The following is a 20,523-nucleotide window of genomic DNA, read 5'->3' as shown; positions in this document are numbered from 1 at the left end:
GTGGACAAGGAAGACACAGCCAAAATGTAGGACTCCATCCAGAGTGGGAGTCTATGGCTGGTCTGGTTTGGGGCTTCAGAGATGAAGTGTCATGGGCGGTGAGCATTAAGCCAGTGGTCTGATCTGGATCTGTCCTACTCAGAAAAGGTGTCTCATCACCATGAGGCTGCTTTGGAAAACATGTTCTTGTGGGAATCTCTGCCTGTATGAACACAACCCTCAGCTTTGAAATTCCTCATCAGACCAAGTTATCTTCCTTTCATTTATATACCTTCCCACACCTTTCCTCAACAATCCCTTGCTGCTGCTATGCTCTGTGTTGCCCTCAAGCAAAGGTTGTGGTATTTAGCATGATGTAAGACAAGTACATCTCTGTCCTACTCAGACTCCTGTTTTTTTCCCTGGCAGTTGTTTAGATGGGAAGTAAAGAAGTACAGATAAGGAAGATATTACATTGACAAGGGGCACTGCTTCCTCCATTGTTCTGGTATCTGAGATCTTCCATGAGGATGCTGTTTGCCAGGCACTGGGCCTCAGTTTCTCCAATCTCCCAGAGACCACAGTCCTGCAAGCACTTATCTATTCTCCTCACTCAGTATTATGGGATAGCTTACTGCAGAGTTCACATGCAGGCTTCAAGTGCCCTGTCTCAAATGCTGCACAGCAGTAGAGGTGGCAGTGGAATCAGATGCAAGCTATTGCTCAAGGGTTACTGCTATATCCAGGCTTTTGGTTTGTCTGCCTTTTGCTATCAGGGCTCATGAGAACTGCAGGGTAAAATCTTTTTAGTGTATTCCAGGAGAAAAGGAGCTGCTAAGTATTGCTCTGTTGATCCTTGCTCAAGAACTGCATCACACTGCCCATGCTACTCTGAGTTAACTCTGGGGTAGCTTCAGCACGGAGCTGATGAACAGGCTGGCAGGGAGTATTCCACAATAACAGAGAGGCTCAAGAGCCCTGATGCATTCTGAATTTCTTTTTCAGCCCTTATCAGCTTGGAGCAGCTTTTGTTTTACTGTGTTCCTCGGAGGTCCCAGTTAAATCACATCTGTGACGTGCCGGCTGTCGGCTGTCCTTGTAAATCCCTGCTCAGGGTCCCACGGAGCTGCTGAGGTGACAGTGAGCCTTTAGCTAAAATTCAGACACACAAAGAGCTCTGCACATTCAGTTTGACCTGGGGTGTGAAGGTTAAGTCCCCTCTTCACTCATCAGCACCAGTGGTCAGTTTTCCCAAACCTTTGATATCAATGTCTGATCCTTTTCCTGCAAAAGAACCAGTTTCCTTGTAATAGAATAAATATTGCAGATTTCAGCCTGAGTTATTCTCCTAATGTTCTGGGTTATGAATGAGACCCAAAGGTGCATAAACCGAACAACGATTTATTTTCTGAATGTTCACATTCCTTTTCTCCCAGAGGCTGGTTCCTATCCAAGCATAGAAGGAAAAATAATACTAAAAAAGTAAGAAATAGTTTATCCTGGTGGAGACTCAGTAACTGCTCTATGGTCTGAACCCCACATGTAGGCTGTGGCTGAGCAGGTCTGTTTGCCAGACCTGTGCCAATATGGGTGCCAATATGGGGTTTGTAGTGAAAAAAAAAATCCCATGCATTTTGAGGTTCCTTGCCTTCTTAAACTATTTGTGAGAAAGGAAGGATTCCCAGAGAAAAGAAGAGGAAATACTTTGTTTGGGTGATTTTGCTGTAGGTGTGAAGAAATCACTTTATCCACAAATAACAGGCTGTTTTACCTTTTCATAGCACCATGGAATCACAGAATGGTTTGGGTTGGAAGGGACCTCAAAGCTCATTTCATTGCACCTCCTGCCATGGGCAGGGACACCTTCCACTCTCCCAGGTTGCTCCAAGCCCAATCCGACCTGGCTTTGGACACTTCGAGGGATGAGGCAGCCGCAGCTTCTCTGGGAAATCAAGATCGCTGATTCTTTCCCAGAGGAGCTGGTTTTCTCGGTGTCTCCCTTTGCCCCCAGCTCTTTTTAGCACCAGCATTTGTGTCCCTGGGTGACAGGGAGAGCTGTGCTGCTGCGATGCCGCCGGGAGAGCAGTCCTGCGGGGATCCTGCCTGGATCCTGCCCGGATCCTGCCGGGATGCTGCCAGGATGCTGCCAGGATGCTGCCAGGATGCTGCCGGATGTGCAGGGAGCTGGCTCCCACTAGAGCGCGCTAGGACAGTTGAAATGGGGCTTGTTTTCTGCTGGAATCAGGGTGGAACCTTCAAAGATGCTTATGCTAGGAATGGCACTTTTGTTTTTAAGCAGGAGTTCTGGCTAAGTTCCCCATCTTTTGGGTACAGTTTCCCTGGAGGAGTGTGCAGCCAAGCCAGCTGTAGCTGCCTGAGAGCACTGAGGTTTGGGCTGAGTCAAGTGCTGGCAAAAACCTGTTGGAAGACCCCAGTCTGCACACAGAGGGCAGGGAGAAGTTTTATCCTCAAGCCCCGTCTCATCTCACAGTCCCTTTGTTTGCTGCTCTGTAAGGCAAAGGAAGTGGAAATCTTGGACAGGAATCCACCACGAAGTTTCATTGTTGGTTTCCTGTTGTCATTTGTGCATTTTGAAACTACCCCTAACAAACCTGCCCATCTTCACAGGAGAATTTCCTGCCTCAACCCAGGCTCTTAAACCCCTGTCTGCTACCCTCGTTTGCTTCGTGTTTACTTAATTAGCCAGCTGGAGCACAATTCCTTTCATGATCTACGGTCTAATACATAAAGATGACAGTGACATGAATCTTGGCTTAGGTTTCAATTTCCATGTTAATTCATTGTGGTTCCCCAGATAGCTGGAATTTGCTCTGGCAGGATCTGGGAGATGATGAAATGGATGGGGTGTTCTCCTGTGTCCCAATGAGAGCCTGAAGCAATAGGTGACATTGTTTTACTGTCCACCAGGCATCATCTCTTATAGACCTACAACAAAAATCAAATCCTAATTGAGGAGGTTTTCTCAGTTCACAATGCAAACAGAATCGTGGCTCTGGTAGTTGAGAAGCATCTGGAAATTGGTGAAGCTTGATGAGAGATCCTGCAACAGATTAAGACAGAGCACTGATTTTACACAGCAATCCAGCCCCAGTCATGTCTGGTTCACAAAGCCCTCAACACACTCATCTAGAGAAGAGAGAAACTCCAGGCAGGGAGGGAACAGTGATTTCCCTGAGTGGAAGACAAGCCCATGTTGGCTCTGAAGGGTTTAGGCACAAACCCCATCACTCCATGAGATTCATCTTTCTAACAGCCAGGAGCTGGCTTGCAAGGGAGGAGCTGCTGCGATCCTGTGTTCAGTTCCAGCTCTCTGGGGGACCCAGGGAACAGTCAGGCTCACAGGAGACTGACAGCAAGTGCAGGCAGAGCTGCCATTTTCCAGCATGCCTGAAAAAACAGCAGCTTGCCAAAAGTGGCACGAGGAGGCTCTCCTGGAAAGACAGCTGTAGGTGGTTATTTATGTGTTACATTTGAGCTAACAGAGAGCCAGACCCCGGAGAGCTGGGATACAGGATAAAAACAGGGCTTGCCGCAAGACCCTGTGAGCGGAATAGAAATCATGGCTAAATAGGAGGATGGGAAAAGAGACTGAGTTGTGTGAAGAGACATGGCTAGCATCACACAGCAGGCAGGGCCACAGCCAGCCAGGCTTGGAGCAGTCTCTAGCTGGCAGATGGGTTTAGTTGCAGCAAATCATCCATTTTCAGATTTTGCTGATTTTACACAGTCTAATTTTAATAACAGAAGAAAAGAGTGAGACTTTTTTTCATAAATCACTTATTCCTTTCTCTTTTTCCCCTCCCAATTAACGGCACTAGGTCACTGTATTTTGGCCTTAGAAACATGGATAACATTTCAATGAAGAATTGTGGAGGCAAAGAATTGAAAATAAATGTTGTCTCTCCTCTGTGTTCAAAACCCAGTGGCTTTGGATTCTCCAGGAGTTTCTTGTGCTTTCTGAAAATGCTGTTATCCTGTATGCCCTGCATTCATAATCAGTTGTGGTTCCTGCTTTCTGTTCTGACCTTCCTTGCTCAGTCTCGAGTGGCAACAGGACAAATCCGGGCTTTTCAGAATCATCTTCCTTTATGGCTTTATGGCTAGAAAAAGAAGGCTTTTTTTTTCCCCAGAAAACATTTTTAAATCAAGCCTTTTCATTTGTCACTTCAGTCAAAGCCAAATTCTTCAGCTTTTCATTAAAACACAAGTATTTGAAATTGTTCAGGAAGCCCTAAAATGAACATTTCCAGGTTCTAGAATAAACACTGTCATTTTCCTGATAATGCTTTTAAGGAAAGTAGGATTTGATAATGTACCTTCTATTCCATTAACCAAGTTCCCCAGGTAAATATTTTGAGCTAACTTACTACAGCTCTGGATTTGGGAAATGCAAGGTTATGATGATTCCTGATGTTCTGATGATTCCTGACCCTTTTGGGGTGACAGCAGGATCTGTGTTGGCTCTCCTCTGTGCACTTTTCCTTCACCTTTTCCTCCACCTGTCTCCATGCATTTCAGGTATGGAAACTGTGTCTCTGTGCCTATGTGTGCTCAGTGGCTCTTGCTCTGGAGCCACTGAAGCTTTAGTTGTGTGGAAGTGTTTTCCTGGGCTAAATTATAACATGTATGGGTGGGGGTGACAATTTCAGCCCCATATAAGTTTGGGGGTGAAAACTGAGCCTGGGACTCAAGGCAGCAGGGCCAGAGGGAATTTAATGGGGCTTCCTGCAAAACAGAGCTACAGACTTTCATTTTACTTTCTTCAATTTACCTAACTAATGTCTTCTCCAGCCCTGCTTTTTAATTCATGATAGTATCATCAATCACATAATTATGACCTCATCTGATTCTCTATTAAGACTTGGGTGACACACAAGGACAGGGTCACCCTTCAGTTTATTTTGCTGTGTTTTATTGACTAGAGGAGAAGAAGCAAACATTCTGGGGACAGAATTCCCAAAACATAAAATTCTGCTGACAATATGCAACATTTAGGTCTTTCTGGAGAGCTGGAAAGTTGGACTTTATGTTTGATTGGTTTTATTTACACTGTTTTTCACATAAATACACACCTTGTCAGAACTGAGAACAGACTCCTTTTAACTCATCTCACGAGCACACATCAGCATTATAACAAACACATGGGGTGAAGAATGATTTCTCCAGGCAGGAGGCAGCTTAATCCAGTGGGTCAGATAAAAATCCCTCAAACAGAACATGTGAAGTTCTTCTTTTATAGATTAACCACTGCAAGGGATGGAAATCCCAGTGTTAGGCAGCATCGAATTCCACTGATGCCATAAGCCATGGCAAGGAGCACATTGAGAGTAGGAATTAAAAACATGATTGAATAATGTGAAAAGGTTTTTACTCCTCAATTAATATTAGAGACTTGGGTCTAATGTTATGGTTTGGGGAAAGGATGGTTAATTCTTCACATCCTGTATTTATGTTCAGGTCTGATGTTTCCCTGCCAAAATTGTCCTTTGCTGACCCACTGTTCATAATTTTACTGGGTTATCAGCATCATCCCTGTGGCTGGCACAGGTCTTTCCCATGAGAATTCCTTTTGTGTTTTATAAATAAAGATAAAGTTTGGATGTTATTAAAAACATCCAAAGATCTGGATGGTGCAGGCCTGGCCAATCAGGCCTAGGGGGAGGTTTCTGACTGACCAGTCTGGGTGACCTTTGAAAACTCTATATATATGATGAAATAAAAAAAAAAAAGGCTTTTCCTTCTTGCCAGTGAGAACTGGGTTCTTTACTCTGCTAGTGGCTCAACAGCTAGCTCAACAGCTAGACATATCCCATCTGGAAAGGGGGTGGCTTTTTTCTTCACACACATTTTAGGCTAAAGAGATCCTATTCTAAGCATCTGAGGAGGCCCTGAACGCTGAATTTCATGGGGTTCCTTGTATTCCCAAGAAGGGATAAATGACAAGGGGGTGGGAAGTCCAGTGTTTGAAGTCTCACCTCTGGCTCTGTTGCAGACCTCCAGTGTGACACTTGGACTAGATGCTACCCTGGCACCACAGAAATAAACCATGAAGGTTGAAATCTAGGAGAGAAACCTTTGGAATATATGGAGTGTTTTTATAAACCCATTAATTTTCAAGCCACTTTTACAGTTTCCTAAGCCTAACTTGAAAGCTGTGAGTGCTTGGGGTAGGCAATACCACACAAACAATATCCACTTCCAGCACAGGTATATTCACAGGGTCTCACTGCTAGTCCTGTGAAGGCATCGCTGTTTTTCCTACAAATAATGCCATGTAATACTATTCATACTGGTTTGATGCCCCAGTTTGAGCTGTGTCATGCCATGCATCAGTTTTGCTACTCATTTCCTGTATTCACACTTGGTAGCTGAAATACTGCAGCCCTCTGAACTTGCTTTCCTGTTTCCCCCTGATTTTCACTCATGCTCAGATTAGCATTTAGTCATCTTTACAATCCTTGCCTTTCCCTGTGTTCTTTTCTACAGCACTACCAAAATTTGTTTGCACAGGATTTTTATGAGCTTCTGCCCTCACTAAAAAAGGGCCAACTTATCTCAGGAAGTTTCCCCTATCAGTTCTGACATCTCCTGCAGCCTGCCATTCCTTAGCATTAATTTCTATCACTTCCCCCAATTTCCCTGGAAGAAATTCTGATTAGGCAATAAGTGCTGGGCAATCCATCATTCCTTGCCAGTCACAAGTTCCACGGTGCTTCTCAGCCTGGAAGGCACAGATCCTTCTTAATCAACCTGAGTGTGGCACTAGTAACGGAGCTAAAGACCTGATTTCCATGGCCATCCCCTTGGGATCCTGTCTAACATGGTGCAAGTAAGGCAGAGCCATTGTGAGTGCTGTGTAACAGTGCAGCACAGCTGATTAAACCCTGCAAAGCTCAGAGGGCTTCACCAAAGTCCTGTCAGTCAGCTTGCATTTGATTTCGGGTCTGATTTTCGTTTATTTACAGTATCGCCCATTATGTGTAGAGTGTTTGCTAAACTCTGAAGAATAATGGTGCTGTCCCACGTAGCTGACAGCAGAGGGGCTGACAAAGGGAAGGAAGGCAGTAAAAGGGTAATTTATGTATGAGTCACGCTTCCCAGCCAGCTGTGCCAATAAAAAATGGCCATTTTTATGGGAAGGCTGGAAAAGAACAACAAAATTACCTTTCTGGAAAAAAAAAAAAGCCAAAAAAACCCCAGACAAAAAACCAAATGAAATATTTGGACCAGCAGTTTGATTAAAGATGACTTACTGTCAACAGCACAGGGAAGGGAGTCCTGGGGAGGCATTTGGGTTTCTCAGGTGCAGGGAAAGATGTTTCTGGCACAGACACCTGCACCTAAGACAATACAGAGACAGCAGCAGGAGGCCCAGCCTACAGCACAGAAAAACCTGATAAGGAAGCAGGAAAACACAAAACACGAAGTGTGAGAGATGAGAACTGATAAACAGGGGTGGAGTTATGAGCTGGGAGCAGTCAGTGAGGCAAGGGAGGAAGTCATTGGAGGAACCTTTTTGGCAAATTGCTGAGCAGTCCCATATCCACTTAATGCACGGAATTCTGCAGGAAGATTTATGTTGTCATCCAACCACGTGACTTGGGGCCTGACTTTGCTCCACTTAGAGGCAATGACAGACTCCTATTGATTCATGGGAACCATAGAAATCAAAGAAAACTTGCTGTGGCAACTGGCTAATTCAATAAAAGCATTGATTTTTCCAGCTGGACAATTAAAGAGCATGAATGCAGTGTAGCTGATTTCTGTCTCTGAATTAATGTAACAAATGATCATTGATTCAAGTGAGAGGAAACTGTACCCCGAAGGAAAGGACCTTCCATATTAAAAATTCCCCAGCCTATGAGGGCTGGTCTTTAATGTGCCACAGATAGAGCTGGTTCTGATTCCATGCCTCTGTTGGTTTGCACTCTTAGGAGTTGGTTGGCTGTCACCTCACAGAGCAGCCAAGGTAAAGGCAGACACACAGGGCCAGGGAGAGCCCTGGAAAGGTGATGCAGGAGACCATGGAGTTCAAAGCAGGTAGTGGGAGCACTTCATAGCATCACTTCAGATGAATGGCTGTGGTTTTACCCTGGGTTTGAGACAGAATCATGGAATGGTTTGAGCTGGAAGGGCCCCTAATGATCATCCAGTTCCATCCCCTGCCATGGGCAGGGACACCTTCCACTATCCCAGGTTGCTCCAAGCCCTGTCCAACCTGGCCTTGGACACTTCCAGGGATCCAGGGGCAGCCACAGCTTCTCTGGGCACCCTGTGCCAGGGCCTCCCCACCCTCACAGGGAAGAATTTCTTGCTAACACCTGATCTAACCCTACTCACTGTCAGTGGGAAGCCATTCCCTCTTGTCCTGTCACTTCAGGCCCTTGTAAATAGTCTCTCTCCATCTTCCTTGTCAGCTCCTCCAGGTACTGGAAGGCTGCAATTAGGTTACCCCAAAGCCTTCTCTTCTCCAGGCTGAGCAATCCCAATTCTCCCAGCCTTTCCCCACAGCAGAAATGCTCCATCCTTCTGATCATCTTGGTGCTGGTTGGTACCAGCTTTAATGGTGTTGAGGCATCTTGAGCTCACTGCTCCAGACTGGACTGAGGAGTCCCAGCTGCCGACAAAGCATCCAGCCAGGGTGGCTCTCCTGGCTGCAGGGAGCACATCCTGGTGTTCCCAGCTCCTGATTTGCAGGCTGGCTGCTGTATGTGTGGTGGGTGCCAGGGGTGTGCTGCAGCGCTGGCACAGAGGCTGCTGCTGTCCCCTGCTGGGGCGGTCACCTGGCTGCAGGGGCAGGACAGGCAGTGACATTTTAACAGCTGTGGCTGTTTGCGTCAGTGTGTGAGTCAGGGCCCTGACCTGGGCAGTGTTTCACGGTGATCCCAGGGCTTTGACGTGGATGGGCCATCCCAACACCCCTGGCCTGCCAGAGACACCACCTCCTTTCATCACCCCGCTGCTTCTGTGCTTGGTGCCTTTTTCTTTGCCTTTTCTAATGGGCTGTGCCTGCAATAGAGATGTTCTGAGAGGGCCCAGAAGACGCGATGCACCTCCTGCCCTTCATCACAGAAGCAGGAGTGAAGAGGTGTGATAAGAGTTGTGGAGCATTAATGGAGTGGGATGCTCAGCGCTGGAGGGGAGGAGGGATATTTCTATCAGTCAGCAGGATAAAAGCTAAGCTGCTTTGCAGCACAACCTGCTAGAAAGTGGTGGTTAGAAAAACGTGTCTATTAAAAGGTCAGGTGTGGTCCTGTGTTCTGGGCTGACACTTGCACAAGCTGGTAAATGATACATAATGAACACCTTATTAGGTTAATTTTGTCTATTTGGGGTCACCATGAACAGCCCATCAGAAAATAGTAGGTTTCTCAGAGGCTGCCAAATGCTGGTTGTTATTATTTCTTCAGATAATACTGAATCTGTAACTTGTTTGAGAGCAGCTTATGCAATATTTGGTGATCAAATTTGGAACGTTAACTACATAGCTTAACTACTTCATGTGCTTCTCTTTGCTGACCATGGGAGCATAACTTTTAGATTCAGATTTCTCATGTGCAAAAGGCAGAGGGACAACCACAATTAAAGTTTCACTACCCCAAACCACTCAAAAATTGTGATGGCTTTCCGGATGTCCCTGTCTTTTTAGAGTCTGTTGTTTTCAGCTTTTCTTTTCAGTTGTGAGAGCTGAAAATTAATCTTTTTCTTCAAGCAAAGAAGCGCTCTCACTTATATCCCAGATCCCAGCACCAGGAACATCAGGGAGAAAAATTAAACACCTGAGAGCATAAAACTGCAAATGCATTTTCAGAATACACCACAGAATTTGCTCCCAGTAAACTGTCAGTGCTCCTGCTGGAAGTGGAGAGTGCTTGCTGAAAAACAACGTGAAAAGTGCCAGACTTGTTTAAAAGTTCACAGACACGTTTACATACTTAGAACTTTTCTCCCAGTATAATAAGAGAGCTCCACTCGTGTAACTGCTGGTAGCTGGCATGGAAGCTTTTTGTTTCCTTGCAAAAGGTTCAGAGGCAACAGTGGCACATCCAAGAGAGCTTTGATGCAGAATTCAAAAGCCTGATTTCTATTTTCTCTCTGAATCCCAGCCTCCAGAAACCTTCCTTGACCTCTTCCAGATATGAAATAGTCCAGGATGGGCTTTGGTGCTCTTCCTCATAAGATTCTTCCATGTCCTCCCCACATGCATCTTGCCAAACAGCCAAGGGAAGTGTTACCAGCACTGCTTTCTTCTGTGGTTGGATTTTGATTATTAATAAAATGGTCGGGATGAATGGAACTATTTCACATCTTGTCAAAGCAGCACAGGCAGGATGCTGCTTTTATGAGACTTGCCACTGCCCCTTCCTCCGGCAGATCATCCCTTTCATGTGCCTGAGCAGCACTGAGGTGACAGCCTGCTTCATTAAGAGCTGCTACAGCATGGGAAACAGCTCAGGAAGTGGTTTACAAACAGCAGAGAGACAACTCAGACACAGAATGAAAAAGAGGGGGAAAAAGAGCTGATTGCAATTTTAAGTCGAATTTCCACGACCTTCCAAGCAGGCATTCCAGTATGAGTACATTAAATTCATGTATTTCTCAACAGCCAGAGCTGTTTAGCAATAAAGACCTTTGGCACTGAAAGAGACTCAAAACAAATCTTTGCAGCCAGCAATAAAACACAAGGAGTGTCATGCTGAGCATCACTGGGTAGCGTAGCTTGTTAAGGCAAGAGGCTGGAGGCTTATTTGTGCAATCCCTGCAAGTGATGTCTTGTGACACACTCACTGTCAGAGATAACTGCCTTGGAGATTAAAAAAGAAAAAATTAAATGTAGTCCTACAAATGCAGTGCTGCAGCCACAGTAAATTAAAATGTACACACACACAGAACATGAGGGCTTTTTAAAACTTGAACCAAGCTGCATTTGGAATTGGGTTTAGAGCTGTTGATTTTTGCCTGTGGAAAAAAATAACTCCAAGAGACACTTGCTGTGCATCCTCTGAGCAACCTGGTCTAGGGGAAGAGGTCTCTGCCCTCGGCAGGGGCTTAGAACGAGATGATCTGTAAGATCCCTTCCAACCCAGGCCATTCCATGATTCTGCGAGTCCAGAAAATGAGAAAAAAAAGGGCTCAGATCCAATGCATAATACAGAGTCCTGTCTGGAAGTTCCCTGCATCCAGTCCAGTAAAAGGCAACGTGGGGTTTTCACATTTTCTCCTGTAAAAAAAATATGTTTGACTCCTGTCATGGTTTGATATTGGCCAAACGCCAGGCACTCATGACAGCTGCTCACTCTCACAGCTGGGCAGAGGAGAGAAAAAAAAAACTAACAAAGGGGTCATGAGTTGAGATAATGATTGGGCGAAAACACTCCAAGGGCAAAACAGGCTCAACTTAGAGGTTCAAAGTAAGTTTATTACTTAACAGAGTCAGAGGAAGATAATGAGAAGTAAAATAAACCCTTAAAAACATCTTCTTCCCCCAACCCCCCCTCTTTCCCACTGACAGCGCAGGGAGACAGGGAATGGGGGTTTTGGTCAGTTCATAACTGAGATCTTCTTCCACTGTTCAGGGAGAGAAGTCCTTCCCCTGCTGTGCCATGGTGTCCCTCCCACAGGAGACAGTTCTCTGTGAACTTCTCCAGCATGGTTCCAATCTCACCAGCAGCAGTCCTCCCAAAACTGCTGTGGTGTGGGTCACTGTTCCACAGGGCACAGTCCTCCAAGGGCAAGCTGATCCCTGGGGCCCCCTCTGTCCATGGGCTGTGAGTGGATCTCTGCATCCCCCGTGGATCTCCATGGGCTGCAGGGGGACAATCTGCTTCACCATGGGCATCACCATGGTCTGCAGAGGAATCTTGGCTCTGCAGCACCTCCTCCCCCTGCTTCTCCACTGACCTTGGTGTCTGCATGTTTCCCTCACATGTTCTCACCTCCTTCTCTTCTCTGGCCAGGAAAAGAACTATATCCCTCTTTGTTTTCATTTTCTTCTTAAATCAGTTACACAGAGGCATAACCAACATCTCTAATTGGCCCAGCCTTGGCCAGCAGCATGTCCATCATCTTCAGAGCCATCAGGAATTGGCTCTGCTGGACATGGTGGAAGCTTCCAGCAGCTTCTCACAGAAGCCACCTCTGTGCCCCCACTGCTACCAAACACGAGGCCATGCAAAACCAGCACAACTCCCCAGCTTTCCTGAGATGTGAATAATGAAATAGCTCTGACCAATGTTTTTATTAAGGTTTGACTTTGGCAGTGCTTTGCACTGCACCCACAGCATGCTGAGAGCCTTCCTGCCATCCCAGAGAGGCCTCTGGCTCCCACAGGCTGGTGCTCTAGTCCTGCAGGGATATCACCATAGGCTTTTCTTCCCATTTGTGGGGAGCTGTTCCACTATTCAGTTGTCTGTGGAGTTGAGCATGTGTGTAAATGATTGTAGAAGTGGGTTATTTAAACTTTGGGTTATGTAAGGGCTGTAAATTTTAAGATGGTTTCTTCCAGAGATTTTGGAGGCAGATTTGAGTTTGCCCTGCTCATACTGCAAGGACAACTGAGGAAATGTGGAAATGTGTCCATGGTTAAATGACACACTATTCCAGCCCAGCTCATACTGAACTCCAAGCATTGCAGCCACAGCTCTGCAGACCTTTAAAAATTAAAACAAATATAGGCACTCCTCAAGATTCAAGGCAAGGTGATGCTGAAACAACCTGTTCTCTCACACCACAGCGTGTGGCCATGTGTGTGTATATGCGAGTTATTCCACCTTCTCATGTGCATGAGAGGTTTTTTTCCAGAATCTCTCTCCCTTCCCAAAGCCACTGTTTAACCAATACTTGATAAGGGTGTTTTAAATTACAGTTTTCATCAACTTTCACATGGAATTTAAGATAACTTCACGGTCACAAAATATCCAGTTGTATCCAAATGGCATTAACATATGGGAGTGGGGGAGATTCCATAAATACCTGTGGTGTAGGAACACAGTGTTTTATATTAATGGGGCCCCAAGGCTCCTGTCTGCCTCCAAGTGATGAGCTCCTAGGCAGCCTTTGTGCCCAAAGCAATCTGAAAATAGTCCTGCAGCACAGAATTGCATGCAGTATTTTGTCCCATTGCTAGCCCACCCTTTTTCCAAATCAGTCTGTGCCTAATTTGCTTCATGTAAACACAGGAGATAAAATGTTGATTCTGCAATAGCTGGAGTAGTCAAATCAGATTGTGTGTAGGTATCATGGAGTCCTCAATTTGCTGTTCTTGGGCTGAGAGGAAGAGTGTTTCCAATGGGAGACAATTATCTGTTGTTTGCTGATTTCTGCTGTTACATGTTATGTTATTTGTGCACTCCAGGTCTCTTCATACAAGTCAAACAGCCTGCACTGCTGAAGGTTCATGTATATCTATCACAGTCTGTCTTGGAATAAGCTTTGGAAAGCCAGGCATCAGTTAGCTCCTTCCCAGGACGGATTAGTGTCTACAGAGGGCACCCTCTTCCATGGCATCTTTTCCATCTAGCAGACATCTGATGCTACTTCTGCTTTCTTGGAGGCAATGAGTGTGGCTTCCATCATCAAATGTCTCATTATTAAATAATTAGAAAAGGTTTTTTATAAGCATTTTGACTGTAAAGAGCCCCGATTACTACTGTTACTAGTACCTTCTGGCAATGCAGAGGAAGACACTAGTGAATTCTCCTTTGATCTTTGTTGAAACAAGCTGGAGAAAAATGGACAGGCCTTTGGATTCTAAATAATGATACTATCCATAAATAATAAATCTCTTCAGGGCCCTTTGTAGACAGACTCTAACTTCCTGCCCAAAGGTGTTAATCTTCACGGACAGCCACAGTGTCTGTCCTGTGCTCCTCTCTTATCACTGGTCCTGCTGCTTACATTTCTGGTTGTGGTAGTAAGGGCATCCAAAAGGACACTCATCCAGGCTTTTGGGGCTATTTTATAATGTAAAGTTTTTCCAGACAGAATTTTTTTGGGGGGAAAGGAAAAGAAACCAACACATAACAAACAAGGTGACTTGTTGGAGATTTTCAGACATCCAGACTGGCAGTGAGGAGAATTCTGGCCAGAAGCTGCAAAACCCAGCAAGATATTTGGGATGTCTTGGACTTCAGACCAAAGAGTCCAGAATACAGCCACCAAACAACCTTGCTAATAGTCAGGGAGGTCTGCCAGGCCTGCCAGTCACCCAGAGGTCCTGGATTTATGGCTGTAGACAGCTTGTCTTTCAGCTTTACAGTGCACATGTAGTGGGACCAGCACAAACAGGACCTGTCTGACCTGCTGAGGAGGTCCTGCATGGTGCATCACTCTATGCCCACCAAGTATAGCTTGGTTTGGGTGTGATTGACCATCTGTGGCTATCCAGAAGCTGCTGGACTTGCTGTGCAAATCCATCCAGCAGGACGGGAGTTTAATTTCTCCTCTTTCTCTGCTCCATGCTCAAGATAATTTCCATGTGATAGCAAAGTCCCACTATCAACTCTAGACTTCATCCTGTCATCGTTTCTGTTTGAAAAAATGAACTGCAGCAGGCTGGTGGATAAGTCAATGCTCTGAGGTGTAAATCTGCAGTGGGGTCTGTCTGTTTGGTGATCCAGGGCTGTGCATCTCACAGGATGCTTCCCAAGGTGAGGGCACTGGAAGCACCAGTGAGGGTGTGCAGGTGGCAGGGAGAGGGGAGCTGCAAACTCAGGGTCTGCAGGTGAGGCCCAGGTGGGTGGCAGCACATCTTCCAGCACATCCTCCAGCCCCTCCCAAGGGGCTGCATCTCCCAGCACGTGTCCCACACCTGCTCCCTGGTTCTCCAAGGATCAGCCCCTGTGCCTCGTGCTTAGGCACACATGGGGTTGGAAATGCAGGCCATCAACTCAGGGCATGCCACATAATAAGCCCTTCTCCTGTGCACTGCACTTCCTGAAGGACCAGGCTGATTCCTCCCGGGAAGGGTGCCTGGTGCTGCAGTCATTAGGGAAAGGAGGGGTGAGCACTCTCTCCCAGGCTGATTGCAGAGCCACCCTCCCTTGCCCATCCAGTGAAGATTGCCAATCTCCACTGTGAGTCAGAGAATCAAGCCCTCTTTTGGGACAGCAGCCTTTTATCAACGAAGAGGGAAAAGAGACCTTTACCCTTTCCTTAGTAATGAATGAAGGAGCTTTCAGAAATATTCTCTAGGTAAGCAAGCCCTCCTCTGCTCCTGTCTGTGCTCCTCCATCACTGTGGTGCTCATGAGGGATTATTACAACACATATTTTTCTCTACAGCAAGCAAGTTCCCAGCTCCAGGAGGCTGACAGGCCTTGTGTAACTTGTCATTACTCATCAGCACTCCCTATGCTCGTTTAGATCTCAGGGTGTGGTTTTAATTAGCTGATTTTGTAATAACACCCAGGTGACTTGGTGATGGATAGTCACTCTAGAAACCTATTAAGCAGGAGTGTAGTGGCTCCATGTCCTTAGACTACGCTGTCAGATTGCTGTTTGCTTCTAGAAATTGAGCTTGTGGGGTTGCTTGTCTTCTCCTCCCCAAAGCTTCCAAACCTGTTGGTGGGTAAATCCCACAGAAATGATCAGCCCTGTAGATACTTCACTGACATGTGCAACCAGGTAGAAGAGAAAGAATATAAGTGCCTGGACTGGGAGTCCTGTGCTTGTTTTAGAAAGTCCATGTGGGAAGAAACATGTATGAATGGACCCCAGCTGTGGGGGGAACAAACATTGCTCACAACTCAGTTACTAAATCTGACCAAACCTATAAGTAGGTGTTTTATGATCCCATAAGATAATACAAAGTTGTATTTTTCCTGGTTTTCTGCCTGATTAGGTGCGTTGAGTCAAACCACTACATTATGGAACATAGAAAAACCCCTTTACTAAACGCACATGACTGAGGATTTAACTTCCTTTGATGTGCAAATCCAGTTAATTTTAAATTTGATACAATTTTAATCTTTCAGGAAATATGTGTCCATTGCATACAGAGCAGCCCACCCATGATACAGCTGTTGTCCCAAGCACATCCTGCCTCTGCTGTCTCCTTATCCTTGCACTCTGTTAGGCCTCTCAATTTGGAAGCTGTTTTGTTGGAGTTTTTTTGGGCAGCTTTGCCGACACTTTGGTTTGGAAAGCACAAATTCTGCCCAGCCTTGGAAATACCAATTGTTCTTCACAAAGTCAAATCCATTTTTCACAGTGACCTTGCTTTGACCTTGTTATCAGTCTTGCCATGAATAGTGTGATCCCTAATTAGTCCATCTGTCAGCTGTCCAGGCTCACATGGATGGGACAGCAGCATTGCTGGCAGATTGGAAACCAGCTGAATGCACAAAGAATGATAAATGAGAAATGTCAGGGTTTGGATGCTGGTGGCCATCTCTTGTTGGCATCAGATCTGGGTTTAACATTGTTAATGATCTGAAGGAAGGGTTAAAGGACATCCTAATGAAATTCCCAAACCATCACCCACTTGCTCCAGCCTTGGGATTCAGTGGGTTTGTGTGGACTGGGAGTTGGGCCCTGGCCCCAAGAATAAGGCTTCTGAGAAAGGGTTTTAATGGAGCAGGCAGCACCCATAGCTGTGTGAGCACAAGGGACCCCGAGGCAGTGCTTCAGTGCAGACTCTGAAGAGCTGTACACTGCTGGGCTCATTTGGTGAGCAGCAAGGTGGAATAGAGTGGGGCCTGGCTCTACTGGTGACCTGCTGCTGACCAGGGACAGACTAAACTGGGGTTGTTGGTGCCTGCCAGGATCTATCAGCAGCAGCTGCCTTTCTCTGCCCATTTTTGTGCCCACAAGTCTTCTCTGACTAACTTTTACTCCTGATCCAGTGCTGCATGTTGTTGGGATCACAGGGGTTTGTAACCACTGGAAAAGGGCAGTGTGAAGCCTGCAAGCAGTGCTGTGGCAAGGTCGGAGTGTGAGTGGGAGCCTCACAAATGCAGCCCTCCGTGCTGGGCGTGGTGGGAAATGATTCACACACCTGTAGGTTTGCTAGGACCAGATGTGCCTGAAGGTGACCTCGGGAGCAAAGGAGTAGGGAGGAGGACTGGCTGGGAACAGGGCACTTCTGAACAGATGCACTATGGCTTTAAACCCAAAAGTTGCATTTCCCTGCCCTTCCCTAAATCTGCTCCAGCAGAGCATTGTTGACAGAAGAGGAAAAACCCCAGTGATGAGCTTTTCTGCAAATCCTGTGCCAAATGTTTCAGCTTGTCATGCCTCTAATTCATTTGCAGGAAGCTTGGACTTGGACTAAAATTAAATTTATTTTTGTGCTTAACTGCTCTGATATCGGAGTACCCCAAAACTCTACTTGGTTTGGGGGCTTGTTCCTGGAAACAAGGCTGCTCTGCAGGAATAAGAAGCTAATATCCAAGAACTTTGAGGCAAAAATCTGTAGCACAGCTCTCCTTGAACTCTTTGGGGCAGGCCCTGTGTGATGTAATGCTTGTATTGATGACAGTGACAGACCACTTGAGGGAAAACCGCTTCCAGAAGGGGCTGCTTTGCAAATGCATTTTAATAGACAGAAAAAAATCACCAATAAATAATGGAAATGTGTTTGGTGGCAGAGTGGTACCGTGGTGATGCTGTATCACCTACAGTTTCATAGTGACTAAAAATAGTGCTGCCCATTTTAGTTTTATGAGTGCTCTGATCTAAAAAAAAAAAAAAAAAAGCTGAGTGAGCATCTCTTTAAAAATCATGTCTTGTTCAGGTGTCTGAAATTAGGCACCCAGGAAATGTGTAGGAATTTGCATTTCCAGGCTCCTGCCATGCCCTTGGAAGGAATTAGGAGCAATTCCCAGACAATGCTCACAGCCTCTCCCAGGGAATGCCATGGGCTGCTGAACAAAAGCCTTTTTTCACCATTTCTCAAGTCAGGTTTGAGTTTGTCTTACACCATTGCAGCATCATCTAGCACTGTGCACTGTGTTGCCTAATGCTGTCAAGTCCTTGGGCAACTGCTGCTCTACCTGTGAGGGAGGCAGGGCTTTAAGTTGGCTGTAGACTTTTACTTTCCTTGGTGCTGCAAGGGCATGGGATGTTAAAATCGTGGAATTGGTAAGGTTGCAAAAGACCTCAAGATGATCAAAGATGATCACCAAAAGATGATCAAGTCCAACCATCTACCCAGCACTGCCACGTTCGCCACAGAACCACGTCCCCAAATGCCACATCCACACGTTTTTTGAAGCATGAACAATAAGTGTGCCCATTTCTTCTCATCCCCCCAGTGTGTCAGGGCTGGAGGGAGCCCCCAGCACCCCCTGGGCTGACTGTGCAGCAGCTCCTCCACAGCAGTTTTCTCTGTTGGTGGATGCCTGCCTTGCTGCTGCCTGTGGCACTCACAGCTGCCAGGCCTGACACGTCAAGACCAGTAAGGACATGTCCTCCTGCAAGAATGTTCCCAGCACTGTTGCAGATCTTTCACTCATGGACTTTATTCTGTCTTGGATCACTTCCCTCAGTTTTCATTTCTCATGGAGGTAACTGGACACAATTGGGAAGTGCAAGTGCATTCATTGCTACTGAAGTAAGAACTCCTCTGCTTGAAGGAGCATTCCAAGGAGAGGTCTTTCTGTGAGTTCTGGCTGTGTGGGGAGAGTCTTCCTGCCCCTGCAGAGTGATGTGAGCCATAACCACTGCTGCAGGTGGTGAATCACAGCTCTAATCATTTGCATTGGATAAAATCACAGTTCAGAGCTCCCCTGAGAGTTTGCTCACTTCATGGGCACAGAAACAGATGCTGCTTTTCTTCTCAGTGATCTGAAGCAGCCCTTGGTGGGTTTGCCCTTCAGCCCAGAAGAGCCCTAGTTCTTCAACCAGAGGAATAAACCAGCTGACGATGGATTAGGAAAGGGAAGAATTTGGCCTTTCCCTCCTTTCCCCCTCTGTCTCTTTGCACAGTGAGACATGTTCCTGCTCTGGTCACTTTGTCCATAGCCTCCTGTGCTATCTGCAGGAGTTATTAAGTAAAGGAATTAAAAAGGAGAAGAGTATAATGGTTTAATAAAGTCCTCATTTTGTGTTCTGGAACAGGAATGCTGCAGTGTTTGGGGACTTGAATTCAGGTGCTCTGAGAGGCAACTGACATTGAGTTATTCTGATTTTACAGTGGTGATCTTGAACAAATTATCCTTTGGGTACTTCCCAAGGGGAATGTTTGTTGACTCAATTCACAGAGGAAGTAAGGATGTGCATTTGCTTGGGAAAACTATTACCCAAATCATAGTGCTCTTTTGAAACAGTTGTTTGACTGAATACCAAAAAGAAGCAATCAGACACTTGCCTTAGAAGACCTTGGCAAGACAGTGAATGGAGAAATTATAAATTTCTTCTCTCTTACCCTCTCAGAGCAGAATTATCTATATTTGGATTTCTTTTTTCAGCCCCAGAGAGGAAGTGAATGAAGTTTGCAAATTGTATTTGGACCAAATGCAGTGAATCTGGCTGTGCCTCTCATGTGGAGCTGAGCTAGAACAGTGTCCTGAGGAGCAGTGCTTGTTCTCAGCTCACAGACCCAAATGAGATCCCTCTCCCTCCTAAGGATATTTAGTAGAGAAAAAAAAAAGGAATATAGAGCTAGGATGTAAGACATTAAGGTCTTTTCCCATTGCTATCAAAACTATACCAGGGAAGCCTTTTAGGTTAATTTTAGCTCCAACTTCACTCCCACCGTTGGAATGTCCAGTCTATTTAGACTGAAGGTATGTGGGGCAGGGACTGCTCTGGATCTGTTGCCATTCCCACCTTTGCAATCCCACCTTTCCTCACCAATCCAGAGAAGCTGTTTCTCTTCATCAAGTACCACATCTCTCTCTTCCTCTCTCTCTTTTCCTCTCAGTACTTTCAGCAGCCCTTGGATCAAAACTCCTGTGCTGCCTCCTCCACTTGTGTCCCTGGGTGGAGCTTGGCAAGGACTCCTTCAAGATGGTTTTCATTTTTAAGGTATGAAGTTAGTTTGTGGCTGAAGGAAATGCCATGTACAGAAATATTTTTGAATCTCTTTTGTGGGATATGCTGAGCAGTGATGTCTTCCATGGCTTGCCAAGTGTTTCAAGGATGATCTTGGTGTTACCAGACACCTGAGGGGGACCAGAGCTCTTCCAGCTGCCCAGAGCCCATCAGACAAGTCCACATTTCAGATTTGTGCTGGTCCTTCTGTGCAACAAGCAGTTCCCTGTGCTGTCATTGCTTTCCTCTGTACCTGCCTTTTCTCTTTCTTCTCATCTCTGGCTGTTCTTTTTTGATATCTTATCAGTAGCTTGGAAAATTCAATGATTAGCTGAATAATAATTGTTCAAGCCACCCTAGTGCTCTGAAATATTGTGAAATCTGATCCATTCCCAGGGGATTTGGTGTGTCATGTAGAAATCAATCAGTGAGAACCCCGGGACTAATTTCCTGGAGGAAAGGGAAGATGCAGGGAGCTGAGCAATTAGATCAGTCCCTGTGATTTTGATTAATATACATTTTTCACTTCATTTTATTTACTTGAATGGAT

Source organism: Lichenostomus cassidix, chromosome 7, assembly GCF_008360975.1.
Source record: "Lichenostomus cassidix isolate B80296 chromosome 7, HeHo_3.0, whole genome shotgun sequence".
Lineage (NCBI taxonomy): Eukaryota > Metazoa > Chordata > Aves > Passeriformes > Meliphagidae > Lichenostomus > Lichenostomus cassidix.
The sequence above is the reverse complement of the archived record's forward strand: the minus strand, read 5'-3'. Positions refer to the sequence as shown.